A 14,534-nucleotide genomic window follows, 5' to 3' on the forward strand; every position below is an offset into this window, starting at 1 on the left:
TCTCCCAACAGCTGCAGCTGAGAGGGCCCACAGTGCTGAGTCCTATACTGGGCACCTGGCCAGGCTGCACTGTGAGCATGGTAGGTATGGATTTAGTATGTCAATTGTAGTGCAATAAGCAAGAAAGAGTAAAGCATTTAGTGCAATAAAGTATACACACAAAAAAACGGTACTGCAATAAACGGGCATGTAGAACTGTAGTATAATAAATGGGCAATTAGAGCTGTAGAGCTGTAGTGCAATACATGAACAATAAGAACTGTATTTCAATAAAGCATTAGCAATACCAATAACAGCAAGCAAATTGTTGTTCAGCAGGATTGTGTTATCAAAACCAATGCAGTACAGCTGCATGCATTGATTGTCTATGGTAAGGTTTCTGCAGTCAAGTGTAACACTGTAATAGCTGTAGCCAGCAAATCTTATGGTATGCAAACTGTGTTGCTTAACTCATAGTACTGTTCAAGGCTGTCTCCAGGCCAGTATCGGTCACATAATGCTCTCTCTTCCTTAGACATCAGGTAATAAAGGTATATTGGTGAGGTAGCCCAGTCCATGGGCAGATGTTGTGTGTGAACTTCACAGATATTTCAAACCAAATAACAATAAAATGTGTTCACTAGCATTGCTGATTCTAAACTGCAGCTTTTTTCATATATGCAGTATGGCAGTATTCCATGCATGTGTGTTCTCCTGCCACTGCAGTCTACTGTAGCACTGTAATAGGACTAGAATGCCAAAGGAATGCCCTGTAACCTGTATTGCTCAATTCATAGTATAGTTGCAGGTGATTTCCAGGCAAGTATCAGTCAGTCAATAGTCAGCAGTGACTCAGTAGCTCAGTCTGTTAAATGCTTTGTATGCAGTGCATTTGCCACTCACAGTCCTGGGTTCAAATCCAGTGGTGTGTAGCACTAAATTTTTAGTATCAGTCATGTAATGCTCACATTTTCTCTCCCCCCAAGAACAAAAGGTATATGGGTGAGGTGGCCCATATTATGAGCAGATATTGTGTTTAGATTTCACAGAATGTTAAGATCAATACGAAGAATGTGTTCATCAGCATTGTTGATTCATAAATAAAGCTGTGTAATCCCAGTATGGCTGTATCCTTTGCATGTCTGTACTAAGTTGCTGCAGTCAATTATTACATTATTTGCAGATGTCCCCTGCAGTCACAACTATTGGGTTCTACTTCCATGTCTGCCAACTAAGGCATGATGGCTGTGTAGTTTACTTACTGCACACAAACATACCTCTCAAGTGTCACAATTTCTCATAATATAATTAAAACTGTATAATCCATCTGTCACATAATTAGCAGATAAATTATTACTGGAATGCAATGTATTACCAAATCCATTTACAGAATACCTGGATAGTTATATAAGTTCACATTATGTGAAAGTGTTCTGTGTAGTGGTGTACCTGCATTTGTTACTGCTTGGACTGTACTAACCCATGCTAACAGATTGAGAGGTATGTATGTGCTATATCAGTTGTAGGAGAACTGTAGTCACTGTACTCAAACCTGACACTACACACCTGTACAGTATATATTTCAGTGTTTTCAGGGATATAATCTGCAATGTCAGTAATGGAATGCTTCTCTCTGTTTCCCCACCCCTTATCTTCACGTATTTATTACTGTTATTTATTATTATGATTTAATATTAACATATTTTGTTAAACTAACTATAATTTGGAAAAATGTGTTTCATTATTGATATGTTTTATTATGATTTAATAATAACATATTTTGTTAAACTAACTACATATTGGAAAATGTGGATGATTATTGTTATATTTTATTATGATGCAATATTAACATATTTGTTAAACTAACCGTTTTGTTGGCCCTGCGGTTTACTTTTTACTGGCATGCTGTTACCATACTGACTGTTATGTTACTTAATGTTGTATTGCACATGATATACACTAATATGTATTTGGATAAATAAATATGTTTGATTCTGTTAATACTAACATTGGTTTGGTTATTACTAACTGTAACTTATTGTTATACCTCATTTGCCACAGCACATCAAGGTAGGCCAGTTCTGGCTGATCCCTCTACCTTGCCACAACCAGCCATGGCACTGGGTCCAAACACATCTGGGACCCAGACCGGTGGTGCCTCCTCTGCTGCTCATGGTGTTGGGTAGTATGGCCCCAGGGGACAGAGCCCGGACCCCCTCTCAGAGTGGTGGCAGAGGGGGTTTTGTCACCCATGTGGAGCTGCCGGTCTTGGTGCACAGGATAGTCCACAATGGTTATGACTGCTGCCTGTGCTGGATTGAGGGCATGCTGTCCACACTAGTGGGGCAGCCTCGCCCTAGTGCCCAACCTCCGGCACAGCCACCCTCGTGGCAGTGATGGAGCAGTGTCGACAGTCCCATGAGTGGGGATGTGAGTCACACTGCTACTATCTGGAGGCACGTGGGACTCGGATTCCACAGCACCATCCCTATCCAAGGTGTTCACCCCCATGCATCACACACTGACCCTGTCTGCTGTCTTGTTTGTTTGCAAATGCATCCTCACCTACTGAACTTACCTCCCCATATGTACCTATATCTCTTCCCCAACATTCCACTCTCACCTTAAAAAAAAAATTGGCACCTGCCCCCCCAAAAAATATTGTCACATGCATAGCTCTCCATTTTGCACATGTGAACACTGAACACACGTAATTTGGTCCAATTGGCTTGACAATGCAGTTATGTTTTCCTCACCCCTCTCTCTGGGGTATGAGAATCCAAATTCATCTATAAATTCTGTCAAAGTGCACAGCTGTTGCTGTACAAGAAATGGATAGCTATAGTTCTTTCCTACACCCTTCTTGCACATCCCTCCATGCCTTTCACTATGTTTTCCCTCTGCCTGCCATTTCTCCACTTTCCTATCTCCCCTTTTTTCTTTTCTTTATATTTTTTTTAGCATGGAGCTGTGCTACACACCACATCGGCAAGCTTCACTAAGCTCAGCTAAATAGACCTATAATGACTATATATGTTTCTAATATTGTAAGACACATGTACAAAATAAACACATCTGTCGTGTTGTGAACCACAGCCCATCACATCTTCAGCACACTGCATTAACCCGCCATGCCACACACACTCAACTCTTACTTAAAACAGATGAGTTAAACAAAATATAGTAATTGCCAATTACAGTCATTAGGCTTATTTGAGCAGAGCTGCACACTGCACCGCACCGCTCAAACTGGAATAAAAAGTAATGGAAAAAATGGGAGTGTACCTTGGACTCTGGTGCAATAGTACACCACTAGACAGCCAAAGATATGATAATGGATGTAACTGAGGCCTGTGATAGCAGGTAAATGTGTCCTTTTATCAGCAACATGTAGAAAGTCACCTGCTAATGTATTCATGGCAAAATACATATTCAATTGCGACTCTGGTGCAGAAATACATCCATATAAAACAATGCAATTACTGATAGATGTAATAAATGTATGTCGCAGCCTGTATGAGTGCACATATATCTTGCAAATACACCCACTATAGCAGTGACTCAGTAGGTCAGTCTGTTAAATCCCTTGCATACAGTATATTTTGCCACACACAGTCCTGGGTTCAAATCCAGTATTGTGTTGCATTTCAATTACATTATTGTGAAGTCAGCAATTAGTGAATGACTCGTGCACTCATTATCCACACAAAGCATTGCAAAGTAAATGACTGCTTTTCACTACTGGGAGTCACAGGCCTGCAGGTAGGAACACACATCACATATCCCTATAGCATTAATATATGTCGCCAAGTACTCTGTTAGTGACATAGTTGCCGAACATACGTACCTTAAACACATGCCATAGCTGGAGTGTAAAGAGTACTCTCACTCTGGCTCTGCCTCTATGACAAGGCTGACACAGCTGACACAGATACACCTACAGCTTGTTGTCCCCCAAAGTGTTCACACTCACTGCCCATGTCTATTACCTGCAGCAACAGCTGCAGCCTTGGTACACACAGCTCTATGTAAAGGTTTCTGCTACAGACCTACCCTCTGCGACAATGTAATCTCCTCACCCCAATAATGTCCATCTCAACAGCTAAGAAAGGGGCCCTGTTCTATATGAGAGCCTTATATATTGCACAGTGGTTGGATGTCTGGCTAATAGTGCAACTCAGCTGTTTTGGCTGCAATTAGCATATCAGAGTCACAAACTGGTTTAGAGGCAAGTACCTGCTAATGAGAAGCATGTTAAAATGCAAGCAGCTGGCTATGGGCAAACATTCTGTATGAGACTTTCCTCACACAGAGAACACCTTTGTGAAACAGTACTAGTAGCACATTTCAACAGAAGACTACTGCACTCTACCAGGTATGTAACTGTTTGTGTATAACAGGATGGAAATGGGAGGATAGAGGTATGGGGAATAGGGTGTACAGCAGTAAGCCTGTCTTAGACCTGTAGTAATGATATGTCATTGAAACCCTGCTGTCTTACACATACAGGGGACGTACAATATATCAGGGTTGCGTCGGTCGTCCAGTCAGGATAAAACAGACACGCATTCATGGGTTCTGTTCAGGCAGCTTTATTATGGACAAACACATCAGGATTGAGGCTTAATAACTTTAACTTAGATAAATTTATAAACAAACTAGCTATTACCCTCATACATACTCACTCTCTGGCTGCACTCTCAAAATGGCACTGAAGCTAGCACATGCTTGCTATTTATATGCATGTGCTGTCCTTAGAAACACTTCTTAAAGGTACAACATACACATACTATTCTACACCCTCCCTCTTTGAGACATGAGACATGCAATACTAATGGCATTAATTTACATGCAAATAGTACAAATAATTATTTGTCATGCAATTATACAGAACTAAATATATATAGACAATTATGTCCAGGTTGCTGTGTATTTCACACTAGGTCTGGAAATATGACCAAATTGTGTGACATAGAAATTAGAATTAGGTCTAGTAACTGGGACTGTCTCTGCTGAATGTTCAACTTTGAGGACATCAGGAACATCTTTAGGAATGGAAGTAAAAGTTAAAACATGTTCTGCAACAGAAACATTGTCTGGATTGCTCTGAGATCCCAAGTCTGTATCACAGGAACAATGCTGCAATATCGGTTCTGGTACAGGAAGAAGATGCCTGCTGTTTCTCCTCTACTCCACACCCTCAGATTCTATGAAGTAGGATCTCAGTTCGCACATATACCTGTTACTTGATCAATCCAGTCAAACCCTTTTGCCATTTGTATCCTCACTGTCTCTCCTTCTTTCAATAGATGAAGAAATCTGCTCGATTCATCATAGCTGGACTTCTGGCAAGAATGCTTTCTGAATAGCTGGGCTCTGATTGTTTTGTTGTTCTTAGCTTTAGGCCTCAACAAACTGGAACTGAGAGGCAATGTTGTTCTGGTTTGCCTAGATAGAAGTTTCTGAGCAGGTGACTGAGTATATCGTCACAGGGTATGTTTCTGAGATTAAGTTAATTCAAAAAGACATTGGTATTATCATGCTTTGACTTCTCTAACAATTGCTTTGCACTCTGTACTGCAATTTCAGCTAATCCATTTGATTGTGGGTATTCTGGACTACTAGTAGTATGTACAAAGTGCCATTCTTTTGCAAATTTCTGAAACAACTGACTGGTAAATTGGGTACCATTGTCAGAAATAACCCTGCATGGACTACCATGGATTGAGAAATAATGTGTCAACTTAGTGATCACACCAGTTGATGTTAGATTAGGTAGTAAATCAATCTCAAACCAGTTCAAATAAGAGTCTACCAACACTAAGTAATGCTGATTGTTCCACTCTAATATATAAGTGGCTACTATTGACCAAGGTAGTTCAGGAACTTGACCCAGCCGAAGTGGTTCTTTTTGCAAATGTGGTTTAGTACTACTGCATACCAAACAAGAAGAAAGTACTTTATCAATGTCTTTTGCTAGAGAAGCCCAAAATACTAGTCCTCTTGCCCTTCTTTTGGTAGATTTGGAACCTGAGTGACCATAATGCCAAATCTGGATATATTCACATTGTAAGGAAGCAGGAACAACAATTTTAGGACCTTTGAAAATAATGCCATCGTCCATCAGCATCTCATCTTTGTAAAGAAAATAAGTTTACACTTCAGGTAGTACACTAGGTTGCTCTAATGGCCATCCAGCACTAATGTAATGGTTGAGCTTTTGCAAAATTGGATCAGTCTTTGTATGATCTCTCAGCTCATCACGTCTTGTGGTAGAAAAATTATGCACTTCCATGACATCAAAGTTAAAATTCTCTGCATTAAGCTGTTCTGTTGTATTTCTGAGCAATCTGGATAAAGTATTAGCTAGATAAAGAAGTTTGCCTTTTGTATAGATGATTTTGAAGTTGTACTTTTGCAATTTGAGCATCATTCTTTGTAATCTCGCTGGAGCTAAATGCATAGGCTTCTTTAAAATAATGACTAGAGGTTGGTGATAAGTCTCAATATGAATAGCTTGACCATAAATAAAATCATGAAACTTTGAACATGCAAATAGTATTGCCAAAAGGTCTTTCTCAATTTGAGCATACTGCATTTTAGTTTGGGTAAGAGATCTAGATGCACAGGCTACTGGTCTGCCTTCTTGAAGAATAACTGCACCATGACCAAATTTTGAAGCATCACAGGAAAGAAGATACTGGTTTATTTATATCATAGTATCTTAATGTTGGTGGGGGTGGAAATTTTCTGCTTAAGGACTTCAAATGCTCTCTGGTGCTGTTCCAACCAAGACCATGTAACATTTTTTCACATCAGCTCTCTCAAAGGCGCTATCAACTCACTGAAGTCTGGTATAAACTTGCCTAAATAGTTGACCATGTCAAGAAAATGTTGTAGAGCTTGAACATTATCTGATGCTGGCATCTCAAGAATAGCTGCTTGCTTGGAAGGGTCTGGTTGCAAACCAGTGCTAGTAAATAAATTACCTACATGTGTAACTTCTGGTAATCTGAATTTGGACATCAGAGGATTGAGCTTTAAGTTCACTTCCCGTGCTCTGTCTAGAAGTCTTTTAAGGTTTTGGTCATGCTCTGCTTCACCATTGCCTCCAATCAATAAATCATCTACTATTATGGCACAAGGATAACCTGAAAAAATTTGCTCCATTGCACGCTGAAAGACTTCACTTGCAGAATTTATTCCAAATGGCATCCGGAGAAATCTATATCTTCCAAATGGGGTACTGAAAATAGTACTGAAGATTTGCGATCAAGCATCACTTGCCAAAATAAACTTTTTGCATCTAAGACAGAAAAATCAATAGCATTCAGTATTAGGGCTGTGACTTCCTTGATAGTACATATGGGATGATGAGGTCTCTTTAATGCTTTGTTTAAATCTCTTGGGTCAATATATATTCTGATTTTGTCTGAGCCTTTTTTTGTGGGCTGCTACAATTGACGACACCCATTCAGTTGGTTCTGTAACTGGACAAATTACACCTTGCTGCACCAGTTTATTCAACTGAGCTTTGACTTTATTCTGCATAGTTATCAGAGTTTTTCTTGCCGGTCTGACCACTGGACTGACCTCTGGGTCTAACTTCATAGAATACACAACTGGAAGTTTGCCTAACTTGCCATCGAAAACATTAGCATACTCTGAAAAAATAACTTCAGTAAAACTGGAACTAGGAGATGTGCTTATATGATGAACTTCTTTGGTGAAGGTAAGCAAATTCATCATCAAACTGTCTCTGAGACCCAATAATGACTGCACAGGTGTTTGTACTATATAGAATAACAAGTTGCAACAGTTCCTAGCCAAATAACATGAAAGCACTACTGAGCCTTTGGTTTTAATTTCTTCACCTCCATAAGCAAAATGTTTTGCACAACTGACCACATTAAGTTGCTCACTAGCTCTCACCTTAGCAAAAGTGTCTACTGATATAACATTACACTTTGAACCAGTGTCTACTTTGAGCTCAGTGGATTTACCATTGACTCGGACAGTAATAAACACCTCATTCTTTGCCAACAAATTCACTGCATCAACCTTTTCACCAATCTCTGACACACCATCTACATAGTAAGCAGAACTGCAGCTCTTTATATGATCAACTTGCTTTTTGGAGTGACCTTTCTTTATAACTGTGTGAGATTTACTTAATATGCAAAACTTTTGAAAATGTTTCCATTTTTAACACTTGTGGCATTGCTGACCAACTGCTAAACATTTTTCTCTTTTAGACTCATGGTTGGCACCACAGTTGTGACAGTTAACAATAAAGCTTGATTTGGGTTTTGCTGACTCACCCTGGTACTGCACTGAGCATGTCCTTTTCTTAGAACTTGCTGGAAAACTATGGGTTTTACCTGGGGAGCTGGCAGGGGTGGCAGGTGCCATGTGCTTAGGACTGCCTCTACTAGCCACATGTTGAATGCTGTCTACATTTGCTCTGGAGCCTGCTGAAACCATGCTCTTATCACTAGCAAGCATACTTGTGTGCCTTTCTGTAACTTCATGGATTTGCCAAATCTCAGTAGCTTTGTGTCAGTGTTAAATCACTGTCACAAAGAAAAATCTTTCTCACTGTAGCACTCTTAATACCACATACAAGCCTGTCCTTTATTAACTCATCTTTTAAGTCACCAAACTTACACGTTTTAGCTTTGTTTCTCAGGTCAGTAATATAAGCTGCAAAAGTTTCCCCTTGCTTTATATCTCTTTTGTAAATCAAATGCCTCTCTAATATAACATTTATCTGGGGGTTACACATTTCCCTGAATTTGAATTTCAAACTCTTGGGGTTTTCCCTTAATTCAGCCTGTACAACAATATGATGGTTTTCACCTTCTCCCTCATATACTACTGATGTATACACAAATGAATACTCTCTTTCAATGGCCTCGGACCCAGCTAAGTTTAGCAAAATGAATGCCCTTGCGTATGCATCTTTATCAGAATAAGGTGCTTGTATAAAAATATCATACTCTTGCTCAAATATTCTCCAATTTTCTGTGATATTCTGATCAAATATAAGTGGTGATGGCTTGCAAAATCCATCTGCCATATTAATAGATACCAGTGAAGGCTTTTTCAAGTATGCATGAACACACATATATACATATGCCAGAAATTTATGCCAGTATTTGTAACTATGCTAATAGCACAACAAGCCTCTGAATAACTGAACTTTGCAAAATAAGTCTCTCAGGCACAAGAATACTCTTGCAATCACTGTACTGTAACAAATCACCTCTTATCAGTGCAAGAAACATTTCAAAATAACTACACTGTGCAAACAAACTGGGCAGAAGAAGCTCAAAGTAACATTTCAAAGTAATTGCACTTTGCGAATAAACAGTACACAGCACACTGAAACTTTCCCAAAATGGTTGTACTTTACTAAATAACTCTTTACAGTACAAGAAACACTCTGTAATGGTGGCACTTTGCGAGTCATCACACCCAGCACAAGAAACCTTTCAAAATGGCTGTATTTTAACTGCACTTTACAAAATAGTTGCACTTTGCACACATAGTAAACTCTTTGAAATAAATGCACAGTAATAAGCACACACTGTAACCACTTTTACACACTTTGAGATACTTTGAATAACTCTAGTTATGCCATGAATAGCTTCAAACAATGCAAAATAGTAGTTCATGCCAAAACAGTAGTTTACCAAAAACATGCAGTTGCCTTGCTTTATTTATGCTTAATGTGTCCTTTTTGCCCTTTATTATATTTGTTTTGCTCGTTTAATTTTTTTGTCATGCCCATTATACTTTTCTTGTGCTCATTTTACTCTAAACATGCACATTTTACTTTAAACATGCTCGTTTTGCAATTCCAAGGTAATTTCTGACCCTTTATGTGCTTTTCTGATAATCGTTTTATCAAATATCTTAATTTTAAACAGTTTGTTTAATTAATAAACTTTTGTGCCTCTCATTTAATAACGTGGTTTGTGCCCTTGTAATGCTCCGTTTTATGTTTTTTAATAAGCAACACGTTCATGCAAGTTTTCATTACCTTTGGTTGTTTTTTGTGCTCATTTTTCTTAGTTTACCTTCACTATTAACTCTGCACCTCATAGCTCTGAAAAGCAGTCTCTGGAATCCCACTTTTGACACTATGTCACTCGTCCAGTGAGGATAAAACAGATTAGCATTCGTAGGTTCTGTTCAAGCAACCTTATTATGTACAAACACATCAGGATTGAGGCTTAATAACTTTAACTTAGATAAACCTATAAACAAACTAGCTATTACACTCATACATGCTCACTCACCTGCTGCACTCTCAAAATGGCACTGAAGCTAGCATGTGCTTGCTATTTATATGCACATGCCATCCTTGGAAATCCTTCCTTAAGGTACAACATACACACACTATTTTACAGGTTGCATTGTCTTTTGTCAGTATGACACACTGGTGTTGTTGGACTGTCCTAATATAGTGGTCATAATAGCACACTGGTATTTGTCTGGCACTGGACTTATGACATATTACTGGTTGGCTGGACTTAGAGGACACACCACAGTGGACCGGAGTGTTGGGTGTATGATCATACAGCAGTATCTCTCACGGCACACAGGGAACTACCTCAGTAATGATACAATCTCAGTTGTATCCACACATGTAGTATGTTGTCACACTGCGAGGTATGACATGTGTGAGCAAGCAGTGGATAGTGTCGGCCATTTTGTTCTTGCTGTATCTGTACATAGTGGACATCCATGTATTTGATCCTGTAATGTGTTTTCCTTTTGGTGTGTTTCAGGACTAATGTGTCATAGAAGGCATGCCCTTTCTCAGATGTACAGAATGAAATAATACTTCAAGGACTACAGCAGCATCATCACATTCTCCTATACAGGGGGAGGTATAACAGGGAACAGCAGGCTGCACTGTAGGCAGACCTTGTCCAAGATGTGAATGAGACTGGCCACTAGAACAGGACATTTGAACAGGTTCGACACCACTCTACAGACATAGTGAATGCTGCATGACGAAGGGCAGCTGATGTAGCCAGGGATAATGCCATCACTGACAGAGGGCCTGCAATGGAACAACCACTCATGGCCACTGAGGAATTCCTGGTGAACTTAGGGACAAACGACAGCTCCCAGGCATCTATCACACCATACATCTTGGAGGTGGGTGTCACTGTATCCACAGCAGAGAAGCATGCAAGTAAGCTTACTGTGATCACCATTGTAATACTGTAGCAGTAATTCTGTCAGGCTGTACATACCTTTACGTGGGTGTCAGATCTATGTGCTGTGGAGAGGAGGGTTAGCTCAGTTGTACACTCATACTCAGAATGTCAGCAATACATCGTGTAACACAGTAGCTACTGTACATGTCAGATACATGCAGGTATTACCTTGTTGTGCTGCAACATGCGATGGTACTGAAATGACCTCACCCTCACCTTTTTACAGATCTGTCAGGAGTTGTCCAAGGTATGGTCCTGTGCCTGGTAAGCTTGATATTGTTTTGCTATGGAACATACTTATGCTAATAAGGGTAAGAGCCAAGATAATTCCCTATATACAGGTAATGTTGTGTATAACCAGAGTAGAATGTTTGTCTGTTCCAGTCTGGAATAGTTACCTAAGTTTTCTAGAGTGGGTAATCACAGGAGTGTACTTGAATGAGCAGAAACACTTTTGCAGTTATAGTTCAGAGTAAATAAGCCTCCTGGTGTACATAAGGCAATTAAACTGACATGCCTTGTACATACAGAAAGGTCAATGGTACATACCATAGGCATTGAAACTTGTATTTGTATATATATATTCGTTAAGATAGGTGTACTGGGTTTTATGTGTTGTTTTATCAGGTATAGTGTCATACTACATACCTAAAAGGTACATTGTACTGGCCAAGTATCACATGATTTACCTGATGTGCTTCTTATAAAGGCCTTGAGTTGAATGTGTATGTTGTTGTGATGAAGTCTGTTGTGCATGAAAGTGGAGAGGATGTGAGAGTGGTAATGCAGTTGTGGATCCTCATTATTATGACTCTTGTGGATTTCCCATACATAATAGTACAGGTAGTAATGCACTGATTTTGTCTTGGTGTCCACATGTGATGGGGGTTGGGGTCTCTCCCCCACACCACCTGATGTCAGTGTCTCTTTGGACTCTGATGATGATGGTGGCCACAGTGAGGCAAAGGTGGGGTTGTTGGGGGCTGAATCTGTCCCAGAGGTTGACATCCCTCTTCTGCCCCCATTGTCACCGCACACAGTCAGTATGACCACACATACCCAGTCCCCACAGGCCTTATATATGGGACAGTCAGAAGGTGGCGACATTGATGAGGTCAGTGTGGCAACTATGGCTTCAGTGAATGTAGACACTGGCCATAGCCAAAGAGCTGGGGTTCCACACAGAGGTGGATTGACAGGGGTGCTCATAGGAGGACTGCTGTCCATCCACCACCTATTGCAGGTGTCACATCACAGGCCACTCGGTGCTTGTTTCAGGCCATCATGGAGGTACAGGCACATTCTGAACAGAACACCAGATGTATGTTTAGGGTTATGGATGCAAACAGTCTGACATCCTTGACTGCCTTCACTGCACTGGGGATACCCTGGATCGGTTCACTGATGCAGTGGACAGACTGTGGGCTGAGACAGTGTTTGTCTTGGACTGCACATTTTCTGTGCTGGAACTTGTGATTGGAGTTGGGCATCAGGCAAATGGACATAGGTCAGCAACACCATCTGCTGACAGTCCATGCGGCCATGCACAGTTATGATCCTGTAGTGGCAGTACATCCAGCACTACAGAGGGGAGTGTGCTGTCCACAGCATGACATGACAGACCATGGTATGTGGTCCTGGGCAGTCCCATGGGGGACAAGGTCCCAGCAGACAGCAGTCACCATCAGATACCAGCACCGTATCTGACATTGGGCATGGTAGTGACAGTGCAACCTTTGGCAGAGCCAGTTCGCGTGTTCAGGGATGGAGACAGTGAACTGTCAATTCTACCATGTACAGTCTACAACTGTCCAACATACACACATGTAGGGCTAGCACTGAGCATGACTGTGTACATGCATGCAGTCAAACATCACTGTCGCATGCAGGTCACCTACAGACACAGACAGCACCTCTCCATGCTCCATCTAACCCACTCCCCTTCCTGACTCACACACATGCTGTCAACCGTTTGGGCCAGCCTAGGTCTCCAGCACCCCCAAACATCACCCTGTGGAAGTATTGATACCTGTGCCACATCCCTGTCATCCTTCCCATCGATGCAGGGGAATGAAGCTATGTGTCTGATGCACAGGGTGACTATATTACTTGACATATATTTGTGTAATGCAGTATTGTTTTGCATGCCACTTGTAGTGGTCACCAACAAATACTGCATGCTGGCATGTGTCATGAGTACGCAACATACTTTTGTGGACCTTATGTTGTAAGATGCTGTACTGGCAGTACTGTTACACAATGGCAGGTTTGTCACAGACCTGTGTATGTTTCTATTACAGGAGTCTGAGGGGATAACTTATAGAAACACGGTGGCAGTGAAACAGCACAGCATGGCATGGCAGCACTGCAGAAATATGACTTCAGCAAGGTATAGCAATCTACGTGCATGGCTCCAAAGGACACATCTGTATGACAGTCTACCAGGGACAATGGCAAAGGTCAGCATACTAATGCATTCATAATTTGTGATAAAGTCTGCTATAGGGAAAGGTGTGATCTTGCTGGAGTGCATATGCTGCCTTTCTGTAAGGAGCATAGCAGATGGATGACTCACTGTAAGGACATTAACCTATTATGTGATGTTAGCACTACATGCTTGTGGAAGAAATTTGTCTAGCAGACATAAGCACACCCTTGAAACAGACCCTGCCTAATAGTACACAGAGCACCTCAGTGCACCTCAGCACATGTTATCTGTTTGATTGACTGGACAGCCATCATCTCAGCACACGACATCTGCCTGAGTCCTTCTTAGACTGGGGCAATATGTCCTGGTCCTGTACCGAGGAGTATACAGATGTGTCTGATTATGAGGGCTGTATGGCCATTATGCTAGTTAAGTTCACATGTCCTATGGCCCCATAAAATGATATATACTGCTGCAACAGCCTCACACACAAACATGGCCGCATTCATGCTAGAAGATCTGGTGATATTTGAGGCAGCACATGATTGGAAAGACAAACTCCTCTTTTACAATAGATTTGTGGACGATGTTTTCTTTTTGTGGGGGGCACCACATCAGAATTAACATCCTTTGTTAAGTATCTAGAGTCCATTACCTGCTTCTTCAGATTTTCATTGAATTATTCTAGTTCAGTTATTGAATACCTGGATGTTAGTATTAAGAAAGAAAATGGGGAGGGAGAGACCTCACAATATAGGAAGCCTTGTTGAACCAACAGCATGCTTAGATATGATAGCATGGTTCCCCTTTACAAGATCGAATTACTGAAAGCTTGAAATTCATAAGCTCGAGCCCAGAAGTTTTCAGTAACTTAAAATTGTAAATGGAAGCTG

Source organism: Protopterus annectens, chromosome 10.part0, assembly GCF_019279795.1.
Source record: "Protopterus annectens isolate FY-2018-M chromosome 10.part0, PAN1.0, whole genome shotgun sequence".
NCBI classification, from domain to species: Eukaryota; Metazoa; Chordata; order Ceratodontiformes; family Protopteridae; genus Protopterus; species Protopterus annectens.